The sequence below is a fragment of the Euprymna scolopes genome, chromosome 13 (genome assembly GCF_053919585.1).
Source record: "Euprymna scolopes isolate OS-2025 chromosome 13, ASM5391958v1, whole genome shotgun sequence".
NCBI lineage: Eukaryota > Metazoa > Mollusca > Cephalopoda > Sepiida > Sepiolidae > Euprymna > Euprymna scolopes.
The window spans coordinates 103303002-103319567 of NC_136494.1; the positions used below are offsets into that span (position 1 = coordinate 103303002).

At 35.0% G+C, this 16566-nt stretch overlaps 1 long non-coding RNA gene across 1 annotated transcript in view; it reads left to right on the forward strand.

The window, feature by feature from the left end:
• Nucleotides 1-8951: 8951 nt before the first annotated feature.
• The window catches only part of LOC145292125 (uncharacterized), an 80943-nt gene continuing 73328 nt past the window's right edge, over nt 8952-16566 (forward strand). The window contains exon 1 of the long non-coding RNA XR_013869556.1: nt 8952-11611. This is a non-coding gene — a long non-coding RNA (uncharacterized LOC145292125). The remainder of the gene's footprint in view (nt 11612-16566) is intronic.

The following is a 16566-nucleotide window of genomic DNA, read 5'->3' on the forward strand; positions in this document are numbered from 1 at the left end:
AATGCCGACCACAATTAGTCACAACTTAGGAGAATATCAACCATTTCAACTGATCATGATATCGGCCACAATCGATCTGAATTTGATGAACGTTGAGGGCCGAGAATCATCTCAGCTGATCAGGTTGTAGGCCATAATCGGTCATTATAAAGACAACTTTAGAGAAAGTGCCATGTAATCGTAACATGTTATTGGCCACATTTGGGTTATACATCAATTAACGTGTGAGGAAAAACATCTCAGTTGATCAGGTTATGTGCAACAATCATGCACAATTTGATCAATGCTGTACACGATCAAACTTCTCTACGGACCAGGTTATTCGATACTTCCAAGCCCATGCATCGATCAATGATGAAACAGCCATGTTTTATTCTTAAGGCTGATACTAGCAAGGCTACCCGGCATTGCTCGGGGAAAAAAGTGTAACATAACTTGTATCCCTCTCTCTCTCTCTTTTCCCCGTTTCCGTAACCCCTGTTTTTTCTTCGCCCAACCCATTCTTCTCTCTAGGCATACACATACATAACTTGAGTTGGAGTAAGGGAAATAACTATGTACTAAGATCTGATTGTAGTATCTGTTCTGATGTTATACTTAAGTTAATTTGTCGTTGGTCAATGGATGGAAAACCTTTCTATACAGAGAAACTTAGTTTTATTCTTGTTTATTTCCAGGGTGCCCCTTTTGTAGGGGATTTGGTTTTCCCTCACATTAAAAACGATCCTGTGTCATATTTTGCTCTCAAGGGGAAGCAAATGAATACCAATAACTTTGTAAAAAAAAAAAATAATAAGAGTTACTTTCTTTTACATGATAACATTCAAAGTCGTGTCTACTTCTTGATGATATTAAGTGATATAAATGGTCATTTGCTACCAAAGAATGAACATTTCTTTCTAAATTTTAGATATTATTTTTCCGGAGTTATACCGATAAAAAATGTTGGTGTCTGTTGAATATTTTTCAGGTTTTAGCGAGACATGCATGCATACAGATGCTTGCCATTTATATTATAGATTAGCCTGTGTGCCCGGCGACTCCTCCCTGTAGAAAAGTGCCCAGTTGAGGGTGAAGGAATTAATGTTTTTAGCCACTTTTCCGATATTTGTTGTCCGAAGGGTCGAGCTTAAAAACAATACCAATCTCGTGAAAATCCGTCGCCTCTGTCGAAAGTTTTAGGAATACATACATACATACATACATACATACATACATACATACATACATACATATATATATACATTTAAACAGACAGGTGAGATTTATATAATAGACGTAACAGGCAAAACTTGTACGTAACTCCTGGTGCTCCACTAACTGCATTAGTAATGCCTTTCCATTGTCAAATATGTATGATTATCTGTGAAGCAATGTTGTTCTCAGAATAACTTTGAACTTTGTCGATGAATGCAGTTAGAACAACTATTTACTCGTGGGATAGCAAGATTTGTGAACGGGAGTTTCTTTTTTTAGAGCGGTCGTGTTTATGCCTATGAATATTAACAGAGTAGCCTTGACAAGAATGTGGCCCCTCACCCCACGTGAACAGTCATTCACTATGGGAAGGTTGTATTTTGCGCATTACGTAGTGCTTTTATGCATCGAGAACAGTCGATGACACTCCTAGAAAACAAACTCGAAAAAGTACTCCCTCTCTGTTGACCCTTTATTTCTTTTCGACACAATCGGTTACGAATAGACCAACGTTGCAGACAATCATATAGGTTACAATTAGACCAACGTTGCAGACAATCATATAGGTTACAATTAGACCAACGTTGCAGACAATCATATAGGTTACAATTAGACCAACGTTGCAGACAATCATATAGGTTACAAGACCAACGTTGCAGACAATCATATAGGTTACAATTAGACCAACGTTGCAGACAACCATATAGGTTACAATTAGACCAACGTTGCAGACAACCATATAGGTTATAATTAGACCAACGTTGCAGACAACCATATAGGTTATAATTAGACAGACATAAAGGCTAACTAGGTTATCAGTCACAATCGGCTAAAATTAAACCAGCATTACAGTTTGACTATCCTTTCAACTGTCCAGGTCATATTTGCTTACAATTAGATCAACATGCCAGACGAACCGCCATCTTGAGTGACCAGATTATCAGACACAATATTTTACAATAAGATAAGTTGGTGCCTTGCTATCATACTAACTGGCCGGATTATAGGTCGCAGTGAAATCAATGTTGTAGACGGACCGACATCTCACCTGAGCAGGACTTTATCGATCGCAATCCGACACAGTTATATTACAGTTATCGATTCCTTCTTTTTAAATTCAACTTATGTGGCACGAAGCTTAGTGTTGTGGTTTTCTTTTTGTCAAGAGATCAATTCACTATTTTGTTTGGTTAGCAACAAAGTCGGGGATAAGAAAAACGATGCTTCGAAAGCATCAAAGAATAGAATGTACATTGTGCTGTCACTAACTCTCTCTCACACATACGCGCTTGCGCGCAAATAAATGAACGTTCATTGATTTTAATTTCCCGCGCATTTGCATAAAAATAAGTTCTTCTAGCAACGGCATAATTTCAAATACGCTCACGCGCTTTTCTCACAACAACAAAAGTAAAATGGACATATTTCTGGCTGGCGTAGGCGAAGACAATACCACGTGACAATATCGACCAATGAGAACTTTTGAAGATTGTTTTTTAACGCTTTCCCAAACCAAATATCAGCAGCAGCAATCTTGTGCTGGAATGCGATTCAAAAAGTATTTAAACGCAACAAACATTCTTTATCTCTCTTTTCGCTCCAACTTGATACGAGAACATGTCTCTTGTTTTCCTCTTATCGTCGTTTTCAAATCTGTCGAAAACATATTTACACACGCCACGCGAGCATAATAAAAAAACACAGTTATGCATACACGCACCCATTCCGTAGATTTTCTATAAGAATTACTAACAACGGACTACTTTCCTCATGGGACTTTCGAATAAGGCGAACTTTACCAGTTAAAACAAAAACCTTGAAATAAGGAGATTATTTTCACAAAAGACTTCTACCTACCAATCTTATTATTTTAACGAAGGACTTTCATCTAACATGACCTTTTAACCTTAGTAATTCCACAGAGGATTTTCACCTAATTTGAATATTCTAACGTCAATGATTTCACAAGAACTCTTACTGATCGGACTTTGCTTGTTCATCTTGTTATTTTGTTGTAAAATAAATGCGGCGCATTTTAAACGAGAAGGAGGTGCCATTGTGTTTTATTTCTTTTTTTATTATTATTATTATTATTATTATTATTATTATTATTATTATTATTATTATTATTTTGTTTGGGGCAGACGAATTTAATTTCTCTTAAATTTCTTTTAACTTACAACATTCCAGATTACAACATTATAAATCCCATATGCTATCAAATATTGTGCTAATAATAATAATAATAATAATAATAATAATAATTCTATGTATGTATGTATGTATGTATGTATGTATGTATCTCTCTCTCTCTCTCTCTCTCTCTCTCTCTCTCTATATATATATATATATATATATATATATATATATATATATATATATATATATATATGATGGACTCTCCGTCGATTTTCGACGTATGAGACTCCGACAATTGACCTGAAGGTCTAGAACTCAGCGTGTCGACATTCACTTAGACGTATGTGGCACTTTAGTCCTGCTAGAGACTTGCAATATATATATATATATATATATATATATATATATATATATATATATATATAATGAGGATCAAACCAGACACACACTCGGAGAACGATTCGCATCCTCACTTGAGGCTCGCATTTACAAATATCCGTGGACTTAGAACAAACTTAGACGATATAGAATGATTTCTCCTAGCAAACTCTCTAGATAGCTCTAAGTAAAACTAACTTGCACTCTTCCATCCCCTCTAACTACTTTAACATTTCTTGTTATCTTACACTTTGTTGTAAGGATTCTGACAGACATATGCACGGACTTGGAGTATGTATTAGTAACACTCCCCTATGACTAGGGAATCTAAACTAGAATCAGACGACCAGGCCTTTCTGTGCTTTAAACTAACTTTTCAACATAGCTACTTATATTTTCTTGATCGCTCTCCCTCGACCCAGGACTGTACTCTAATCATTCATATCTCTAATAGCGTAGATGTAGCACTCTCCCTTGACACTAGCGCCCAAATACATGTATTTGGTTACTTTAATCTCCACCACAGTAATTGGCTTGGCTTCTCTAACTACACAGACACAGCTGATAGTATCATCTATAATTTTTCTATATCCCATTCCTTGATACAGACAGTAACGTTCCCGACCTGTTTCCCAGATCGTCAGGACCAGCAAGCCTCACTTCTGGACCTATTTCTGACAACAGTTCCTGAGGATTGTTTAACAAATGCCCATTGCCCATTCAGGAATACTGATAATTCTGTGTTAATGATAGACATAATTCTATACTCTTGATCCCTAAGTTGAAGAGCCATTGCTCAAAACGACGAAGTACTACAATAAGGCTGACTGGGATGCAATGAGAGATAACATAAGAGACGTCTCATGGGGGAATATCTTTTCTTTTCCTGCGGAACAGTGCGTAACTGAGATCACTGAATGGTTCAAAGTGTCAATTGAAGAACATCTTCCCACACGGATGTTCTAGAGCAAACCTCACTCTCCCCAATGGTTTATTTCTACTTGCGCACTTGCCACTGCTCAAAGGCAATATGAATACCGCAGATTTATCCGACATAAGTCCAGTACAATCAGACAAAAGTTTATAGAAGCTAGAAGTAAATGTAAAAACGAAATAGCGACAGCTGAGAGAGAATACACCGAAACTACTACAAAACGCATTGAAGCGTGATTTCTGGAAAAATTACAACAGTGTAGTAAATAATGGTCAATCAACAATTCCCCTACTATTCAACAATCATGAGGTTATTTGCACGACAACCGAGAAAGCTAACATGCTTGCCTGTCGGTTTTCTTTTGCGGACAGAAACCACACTAGATGATCTGAAAATCACCCCTTCTCAAGTACATTATATCATAAAAACCTTAGACACCAAAAAAGCAGGTGGACCTAATCGCATCCCGGCTGTACTATTAAAGAAATGCTCCGCCGAGGTGTGGCACTATTATATATAGAGTGATATACAGGTTGCTCTAGTTGTCTCCAAAGTTTTCAAAAAATGCCTTATTCTTGATTCCCTGACTGCTGGAAAACTGTTTCTGTGGTACCAGTTTACAGCGAAAGAACTAACACATTAAATTATCTAGCGCCTATTAGCCTCCTCCCTCTTTTCATCAAAATATTGGAGTCCATAATTAATGAAGCTCTAGTCCGCCACCTTACAGTTGCTAAACGTCTGTCCGACCAACAATATAGATTTAGGCAAGCTATTGCAGCTATTTTAACTGTAATCTCTGAGCCATAATACTTGACTTTTGCATTTTAAACTTTAATGCAAGCCATTATATATAAAAAATAATTTATAAAATCAACTGTAGGTTCTCTACAGTGCAATGTAGACTACAATGTATTGTGGAATAAATCACTGTGGAAAAGTATGTGAAGCTTCCTCCTTGTGCTCCACGATGGGTTTCCAACTAGAGTAGGACATCAATGGATTTGATTGGTCCAAGGATGGCAGGGATTGAATTTTGAGAGGGTGGGGCTTAAGTTTTGCGTTATTTATTTTGCGTTTATTTTCCAAGAACCCCAACGAGCATCATGGAGTGGACGAAATTGGAACGCGCTTTCGCTGTTAAGGCATCTTTTTCAAGCGGTAGCTCAATCGTCGGAAGGCAACGTGCATTCCGTAGACATTTCAATACTTCCCCTTCCCCCCGTGGACGCGTTCCTGGCTGGCAGTCGATTGTTTCATGGGTAAACAACTTCAGGGAAATGGATGATGTAAACAAACAAAAAAAAAAAAGAAACCTGGCCTCCCATGAACAGCAAGGTCACCCCAAAACATTGACGCTGTGAGGCAATCTGTTTTAAGATCTCTCCCACGGTTTTCCCGCAAACACGCATCTGCTCTTGGGTTATCTGCTCGTTCTGTGAGAAGAATTGAAATTTCATCCCTACAAATTGTTTATGGTGCAGGAACTTAATCTATGCGATTTTATTGCTCGTGAAAAGGCATGTGAGGCGCTTTTGGGATTGCATGACGATACACTTGTTTTGTTCAGTGATGAAGCTCACTTCTATCTTTCAGGATGTGTAAATAAGCAAAACATGCGCTATTAGAGTCCTGAAAACACCAGAGAACTCCATCAACGCCCCCTACACGCACTACGTGTAATTGTGTGGTGTGCGTTATTGCGAGTTCGCATAGTTGGCCCATGTTTTTTGAAGAAAACGAACAGACAGTATCAGTGACATCTGACCGTTATGCCAACATGATCGATGAGTGGTTTCTGCCAACACTCAACCAAATCAGTGTGAAAAATGTGTGGTTCAAGCAGCACTCACAGCACGCGTGTCAATGACTGTTTTGCGACAAAACTTCCCAGGACACCTCATCTCTTGATTTATCACCATGTGAGTAATTTTTATGGGGATATCTGAAATCAATTGTTTACAACGATCGTCCTAGCACCTTGACTCACCTGAAAAACAACATTCGCCGAGCTGTCGCCAACATACCCATCGATATTCTGGAAAGAGTTGACTGAAACTTCAGAGTTCGATTATCTCAGTGTATAAAGAATAATGGGCACCATCTTACTGGCATCATCTTTAAAACTGATAAAAAAAATAAAATTTTATATGTTGTACTTGTTGCAATTCAAAGAATTACATGTATACATGTATTACTTATGTTTTAATTGATGTTCGAAATAAGCAAGTTGCTCTACCCCACTCTGTACAACCGTTTGCTTAACAGTCGATATTTCTTACTTTTATGTTATTACGCTAATACGAAACAATGCAAATTATAATGCTTGGACTTGTTTATATTAGCATTAATGCTATTTAATATTAATTTACTGTTATTTGGTGGAAGAATAAAAAGTAAAATTGGCTAGTCAGAATTGAATAGCGATTTTTCAGGTTCAATCTCTGTCTAACCTCGATAACCCGATTAACTCACATATAGCATTATATATTAAACTATTCTTCTCTTTTTTCTTTTCAATTATTTCGAGTATGTAGACAAATCAGAAGAGAATAGATACTTTTTTTTAGATACGAGGTGCCGTCAATAAGACTTCATACTTTTTTTTTTTTGTACAGGCATTTAAATTTGTCGTAGACTTTTTAAAATTCAGTATGTTATTGCTATACATCTTATGAGGTGACTGACCAATGTTTATCATTTCAGATTCAAATGACATGCAAGAAAATTATGTTTCAAATATGGAAAAATGTTACAGACACGTATGGGATGCTTCAGGCTGCTTTTGGGTCATCTTGCATGAATCGAGCAACAGTTTTTGAGTGGCATAAGAGATTCAAGGAAAGCAAGGAGTTTGTGAGGGGCGTGGGAAGAGGAGTAAGGAAGTCAGAACACCAGAGTTGATTGGCCAAATATGGAATTTCATAGATAAGGACCGTCGTGTGTAAATATAGACAATAAGTGCACAGTTTGATGTCAGTGTGGGAACTGTACACACAATTATTCGTGAGGAATCGAAGATGCGGAAGATTATCACGAACAACTGCATTTTTGTCACAGACTATTTGACCAAGATGAGCATCAAGACAGTTCCTCAGCCTCCTTATAGTCCAGACCTTGCTCTTTGTGACTTTTGGTTATTCCCTAAGCTCAAGAAAAACCTGTCGCTATGAAACAATTGAGGAGATGTGACAAGGGTCATTGACACACTCACACAAGAATACTTCCATGGGACTTTCCAGAAGTGGTTGGAATGATACAACAAGTGCATTGCAGCTGGAGGAGATTACTTCGAATGGAGGTAGAGTTTCATGTGTGTGCTTTCAATAAAAATGCCCATACGAAAGAATGTCTGGAAACTTACTGAACGCACCTCGTACGATCAAACCTTGGCCATTCCGCGAGGAGCAAAGTGTAGTATCTATTCTGATACTATATTTCATCCTCTCTGTTTTCACTCAGTGAAGGAATCTGAGACAATTTAAAACATTTGTCAAATTCCAGAGAGCTCCTTTTTAGGGATCTGGATTTTGCTCTCGTGGAGAGGCACGTAAATAGAGGCACAATTAAACTTTGTAAATATTTGTGTGTTTTTGGAGTTATTAAAATGCTTTCTTGGTCTGTCACATGTCAGTTTGAAATATCATTTGCATTAGTCCATCACGCTTAAGTTGTAAATAAGACTTATATCGCATAATGCAAATAAAAAACATAGACGTATCTTACGAATATCTGTCGTTGCTGACATAACGATAACGAAGAAGAACAAGAAGAACAAGAAGTACAAGAAGTACAAGAACAAAAAGTAAAAAGAAGAGGGAAATAAGAAGAATTAAGAAAAAGAAAGAATGAAGAAGTAGGAGAAGAAGGAACACAAAAAAAAAGAGAGAACGAATAAAAAAGAAAGAAAAAGAAAAAGGATAATACGAAAAAAAAGAAGAAAGAAAAAATAATAATTAAGATGTAGATAAAAAGGTAGTTGAAAACGAAAATGATGAATATGAAAAAGAAAGAAAAAAGTGAAGACAAAAAGATGAAGGAAAGCAAGAAGCAAATAAATAAATAGATAAATAAATAAATAAATGAATAATAATAATAATAATAAGAAGAAGAAGAAGAAGAAGAAGAAGAAGAAGAAAAGGTCTTAAATTTCATATTTTAAACTCAATGAAACCGTTAAAAATATTCAGCAACTTTTATGGTTTCGAAGTTCTAAAATAAACTAAATTTTACTGATTCCTCCTCCTCCTCCTCCTCCTCCTCCTTCTTCTTCTTCTTCTTCTTCTTCTTCTTATCTATTAAGCGTAAAACGGTGAAGTTAATAATTAATGATGGACACAATTGTTTCGGAATAAAGTCGCAAATCTCAATCGACATTAGCAGTAGCAGTAGATGTTATGTTTTGCCTTGCCTTTGGTGTGCAGATGGTGCAGTAAGGATTATAGGAAATACCATCGTGGAATCCATCTCTCCAATCACTATTTATGAGCGAAGAAGCAGTAGGGTAGACTTTACTCATGGATCATGGAACCATCGTAAAAAACAAAAACAAAAGAAAAAAAACAACAAAAAAAACACTTACATTGCTACACGCGAAAAATGAATGGATGTATCTTACAAATGTCTGTCGTTCGTGACATGCATCCTAATTCACATGGGAAACACAAACAAGATAAATTATCATTTTATGCGGTCACTTACGTCTAATATTACGTAACATTACAGAATTACATACAAGAAGAAGAAGAAGAAGAAGAAGAAGAAGAAGAAGAAGAAGAAGAAGAAGAAGAAAAGGGAGAATAAAAAGAAGAATAGGAGAAGAAAGGATTATAATAACGGGTGGTTTATTGTGTGGCCCGGTGTGGACGCCCATATCACCCGAATTAGGACAAAGCTCGACCTAGATTTGCGCTCACTCGCCTTTCATAATAAACCAACAAGTTCTGTTATTACGTCATTAGCAGGTGCCCTTCTTATCAGCCAATCAGCAACGAGTATTTCGCCTTGGCTTGTGTCCACATTATTAGATAACAACAACAACAACAGCCGAGGTATAAAATAGAAATGCCTCCGAAATCGACAGTTCGATTACTTGGATAACGCCAGAGAGTATCTCCGCTACCCGGTCGGTGGCGACGGTGGGGACCACCTTTATTTTTACGAAATGCCGGCCGGGTAGACAGAAGTACAGAACATGAAACGCCCAGTTTAATGTTTGCGGATTGATTGTTTCCTCTAACCCCGACAATACGGTTGTACGTTTTTTTTTTTTTTTTGTTTGGGGTTTTTATTATTATTATTGTTTTGTATTTTGTACTCAGCTATAGTAGTTGAACTTTCATGCAATGTTTCTATTCTCGCACTCACTCTCTCTTAAACATGTGGGCTCACCCTTTTTGAAATATTTGATCGAACTGCGAGGAGTCGGAAGAGGAGACCAGACGTAGGTGGGAGGGAATTTTTGTTTGTGTTTTCTCTCTTTTAATATATACATTTCTTTTTCTCTCGCTGTTTCTTGTCGTAATCTCCTTCTTGTTGTTAAGTTGATATTGTCGATTGCTCTGTTTTAAACTTAGGATAGAATAGGTATTGTCGGAGAGTTATACCCCCCCCCCGCCATCTGTCTCTGTGCTGTGTTTTATTATTTTATTGTTTTGTGCGGAATAATAATAATAATAATAACAATAATAATATGATTTGCGGGAGAGATTTTACCGTAAATTGTGATGCTTACGGCGGCGAGATAAAAAAGAGACAAAGAAGGAGAAAAAGGAAAAGGAAAAAGAAGAATAGTTAACATAAATTAAAAAAAAAAGAAAAGGAAAATAGAAAAAAAAAGAAGGAAGAAAAACGCACGGATGAAGAGACAAAAAGAGAAGTGACCGTAGGGATGGAAGAAACCACACAAGTTAAGGAGAAGAAATAAGGCGGAGTGTTCTCTGTAGATATCCTCTTTAAATTGGAGACTCGACAATGTAGGTGAAATTACGAACATATGATAAATTGGGAATATTTTACTATTATTATAACTGACTGATGGATTGCTGTTTAAATGTTGGGAAAAACAACAACAAAAACGGCACAAAACAATAACAGTTCGCGCACTCAGGACACCAAAGACGCGGACGTACACAAATAAACGCACGTTTTTTCGGTAGACGCGCACCGAACGCTCGACCGCGCGCCGCTTGTAAATGTTGTAATGCAAGAAGAGTGGATGGGAGGAGGGGGTCGTGGAATGTGATGGAGAGTGCAGACGGACGAAGAATCTCTGTTTTGGTATTGAAATCAGCTATGGTTCGTATACAACACATAATCAGCGAAGAATAGATTTAACAAGGATAATAAATAACGATCGTTACAAAAAAAAAAAAAAAAAAAAAAGGACAGAAAAGAAAGCACAGTCATACGTTTTGTCATAGTTTTTAAACTGTGTAGAGAAATTCAAACACAATATCAAACACATCACACAGTAAACGTATACACGTAAACCGAAACCGCACGTAAACACAGTTGTTAACATTTTAAATAAACGAAAATAAAAATGTTTCGCCGATGTTGAAGGAAAAGTGATGGAAGGCTGTAGAAATATTTGAAGTATTTTCAAAGAAAGAACAAAGAAAATTACGAAATCGAAAAATTAAAATAAATTTCGAGACTACGTCTTCTTGGGTGAAAACAAATGTTTATAAATGATAACGCGGTAAGACGGAGTCTCTCTCGACACCGCCAATCGAGACGTGTGCGCATAAAAACATTGACGATTTTTGAAATAACATCAAAGAAAATAAGGGAATCGCATTGACTTGTAAAATCCATGCGATGCCAAAAAAAAAAAAAAAGAAAAAGAAAACACAAAAAAGAAAAAAAAACATGAAAAAAAAGGATGAAAAATGCAATACAGTTTTCTTAAGCACCAAATTCAAGGAATTTTACCTGCAGATTTTGGCAGAAACAAAACAGGTTAGTATATATATATATATATATATATATATATATATATATATATATATATATATATATATATATATATATATATATATTGTCACGATTATTTATCAGCTGTTTTTTTTTGTATTTTTAATATATATTTATCTTTTCTTTTTATTCTTTCTTAAAGCTTCTTTTTAAAGAATACACATTTCATGGAAAGAAAATAATGTTTCAAGACACATGAAATAAATAAATAAATAAAGAAAGAAAAAAACGGACGATTACTGAACACTTATTATAATTATTGACTTTGCGGGTATTTATTTCTGTCTATGTCGGCGAGTTCAGACGACGCTTATTCTTCCATACGGTTTCCTGAGTCGTTCTCCCGCTCTTTTTCTTGTACGTGTGTGTGGGTGTACGTATTTAGGGGTATATGTGCGTGTGGGTGTATTTATGTGTGGGTGTATGCGCGTGTAAGTATATATATGTGTAAGGGTGCGTTTACGTGCACATATTAAAAATGTTAACGTGTTAGAATTTATCCTTTTTTGTTTTTGCCAACTCAGGAATCGACATAAACGCGCTCATATATTCTTGTTTAACTTGCCTCCTCACACAGGGGTAAAGATAGACATGGATTAGATTTTAATATGAGGAGAGAGATATACAAAGACCCCTTTCCGCCCCCTAAAAATGAGCACTTTAAATTGAGAGAAAAAGATGGTCCAGTCTTCATAATTTGACTGAAGACTGGAATTACACGTCGATAGGCTGTCTTTGAGTATCTAAAATCCAAATAAATTAGATATACAGATAGACAGACGGGCGGATAGGATATCGTACGCACGATGATATTGTCGAAGTATTTCAAATAATTTAAACAGATTGAATTATAGATAAGGACACAAAGGTCAGATATAACAAGTAAGTAAACATAATTATGGAAGTGATATCTACGCGTAAATGAATTCATATTTTTGTTCAAGACTGTTTTACCTTTATTCCAAATCCCCTAGTTATAGTTGTTGTTGTTATTGTTATTGCTTTATTATTGTTATTGTTGCAGGATGCGTTTGTTGTGTTTTCCTCAGAAGACGGCCGCGGGGCCGCCTTCTCGTCCACTGCAATTTATAATTTATTTGTGATCCAATTGTTTATTTCTTATTCAATAAAGGCATCTTCTCTTTAAAACCTGCCAGTACATCCTTTTCTACAGCAATTACAAAATATGATTATATTATTTAGTATATTACACTATCTGTATTTACCCGGCGTTATCCGGGTGCAGACACAGTGCCGAGTGAAAAGGACTGAAGGACTTGGAAAAAAGTATAGTTATGTCTACACCTAAAAAAAAAAAAAAAAAAAAAAAGAATTTGTTTAAACAATTCATTTTAGTTTTAACTTATGTTTTTTTTTCTAATTTTAATGAACATTTGATTAATAGTAAAGAAATATATATATATATATATATATATATATATATATATATATATATATATATATATATATATATATCCTCTACTTTTCGTGATTGAAGATGTGTACTTATCAAAGTTACGTAGTCGCTAGTTTTTTTTTTATACACAGAGCAAAGAGGATAATCCCTTTTTTCTAAGTCGCGTTCAACAAAAGAGCCAAAACAAACAAAAAGTGCGTTTAATTTTTATGCAAGGAGCTTGTTTGTCTTTAAAAAAAGTTTGTTTTACTTTATTTTTGATTTCAATAAATGTTCGTTTAGTAGTAAATAAAATAATTCACTGGATATTTATAAAAGTTACGCAGAGACAAGAAAGACACACACTCACACACACACACACACACACACACACACACACACACACACCATATCCTTTCTGATAGGTTTATGAATTATAGATAGTTTTGTGAGATTTTTTTTTATCTGAGGAATTCGTTTTCCGGAACAGAATTTTATTACTAGAATTGCTTCATTTTCTGGATCATTTCTGATGCTAGAAATTCTGTCCATGATGTCTGCGGTTTTTGTTTATAAGTAAACCGTAGACTGTGTTAGTCATTGCGAATTACATCGATCTAATCTACCAGCGAAAGTGACGGAACAGATTTATAGCGAGTACCGACCTCCGCCCCCGGAAAACGAATTGCCCGGTTCGGTTGTTGAGTGCGGCTGCACTAAGATCCTCGTTCATTTTTTTTTCCTCTTTCTTTTTTTTATATATCTTTTACTTTCTTTCTTTGTTTCGCTTTTGTTGCTATTATCGGTAGTAAATCAACTTTTATCAAATAGTGATTCTTATTCAAGCAAAGGCAATAATTGTTCAAATAAAATTAATTAAAGCTGTTAGAATTCAATAGCAACCGACGACGAAAAAGTGAAAGTTGCTTTGTTGGTGCAATCAATCATTTTTATTGCTTTGTCAAGGTTGAATTCTGCGCCTCCCCTCCACTTTATATATATATATATATATATATATATATATATATATATATATATATATATATATATATATATATATATATATATATATGGTCACATTTCAAACTGTGTACTCACGATATATATATATATATATATATATATATATATATATATATATATATATATATATAAAGTCTTCCCTTCATGATTGCAATATTTTGTACTCCTCAAAGAATTATCACACACACACACACACACACACACACACACACACACACACACAATTATATATACATATATAAATACATACATACACACAGATATATATATATATACATACATACATACATATATATATATATATATATATATATATATATATATATATATATATATATATATATATTGATTGTTGGAGAGCTATTGGCTACACATTAGCTCTCCAACAATCAATATATTGCTCTGTTTCATGCATTGAGCACTCTTTGGAATGACATATTGTGTTGTTGTTATGAGTTACTGAAAAATTCTACCAACAGTATAATATATATATATATATATATATATATATATATATATATATATATATATATATACATACCGTATATTTCGACCATCAGATAAGACGAGGTACAAAATTGGAGCAAATTTTAGTAAATTTATCATATATCGGTTGTATAAGACGATTGCTAAATCACGAAACCATATTTGTTTAGCCTAGGCTAGAGATTGCAACACTCGCTATCTTATGAAATATTGGTTTTTAAAGGTGATTTTTTAAAAACTTTAAGGGTCGTCTTATACGCCGAAATATACGGCGTATATTCAAAGATGGCGTAACAAATTGAAAAATAATTTCAACTTCTCTTCCAATTTTCGGATTTTGTAATCATGCCGAGATTCTTTTACTTTCTTTTAAAGTTGATGATTTCCTTTTCTTCTGATGGGTTAAGAAGGGAATAAATTAAAAAAAAAAAAATGACATAATAATTACATGAATGATTCTACGCTACGAAACAGGTGTTGTCAAGAATTGAGCATTTCAACGTACTTAAAGAAATAAACGGTAAGATGGTCAACATATTGAAATTTGGAAAATAGACTTTTGTCATTTATGTGTATATCTTCTGTAGCTACATCGAGCTTCATGAATTAAAGGACTGGTATAAATAAAAGGTGAAATATAATTGAATAAACATATTTTCCCAGAAACACACACACACACACACACACACACACACACACACACATATATATATATATATATATATAAGAGAGAGAGAGAGAGAGAGAGAGAGAGAGAGAAAGAGAGAGAGAGAGAGAGAGAGAGAGAGAGAGTGAGACAGACAGACAGACAGACGGACAGACAGAAATGATCAAAGTGTTGATATGTATTCGGTCTTAGGTGCCCATCTTCCTAAACAGTACTGCCTCCTTTTAGAGAAAGGATAAATTTATTGTACATCGATTGGTGTGCTCTCATTCATGAAGAAGTAACGACAGGACCCTCATTTTGGTTTTTGTTCTCGGCCCAGGGTGTTTCTTTTGGGGAGTTGAATTTTTTCTCGCATTAGAAAATTGACAGTGTTTCTAATTTGGCATCGTGTAAATAAGTAAGAATAAAGTTATTAATTAAAAAAAAAAGGAAGAAAGTTTTATTCGCTCACACTTGCATATGTTGGCTTATGACGTTGTAGACCAAAGGTTTCATCTAAAAAAATACTCCCTCAATGTCTACGTGTATTTCCGCGCCCGTGTGTGGTGTGTGTGAACGAGTGTTGGTGATTGTATTTGTCCCTCAACGATTTATACGATTAGAATGAGTGTTGCTAATGCACCTCTTTCAGAATGTGGACTTTCTTGTTCTACGTTGAAATATAAATGCTATTTCGGAGTTTTCGTCCATATAGACTAGTTGCTTTACTGTGACCCAAGAGTGCAGAGTACCCTACTATTTCACCCATAGCTAGTGATAGGAGAGATGGGTTCCTCGATGGTATTTGTACTATCGTATATGCACATGGTCGGTTTCCCTGTAACTCTGACTGCACCATCTGCATATCAAAGGCAAAACATAACATTTACTGCTGCTGCCAATAGTGCCATTCGATTGAGAGTTGTGTCTTTATTCCGAGACAATTGTGTCCATTAACTTCACAGTTTTAAGCTTATCAGATAAGACGAAGAAAAAGAAGAAAAAAAGAAGAGAAAGAAGAAGAAAAAGAAGAAGAAGAAGGGGGGGAGGGGGCGAAAGAGGAGGAAGGAGAGGTTATTAAATTTCAGTTTATTTCACATTCTATCAAACTACCAAATATTTCATTGCTAGTTAAAAGGTTTTATTTTGGTTTAAAATATGAAATTTAAAGTCTTTTCTCCTTTTCTTCCTTTTCTTGTTCTTTCTTTTTCTCTTTTATTTTATTTTCTTCTTCGTCATCCTAATCTTCTAATCCGTTTTGTTTATTTCTTTTTACTTGCTTTGTCCTTTTCTTTATCCTTTTCTTTTTTCTTTCTTTCTTTTCTTTCTTCATATTCATCATTTTCGGTACATTTATATGTACATTTTCATTGGTATATTTTCTTT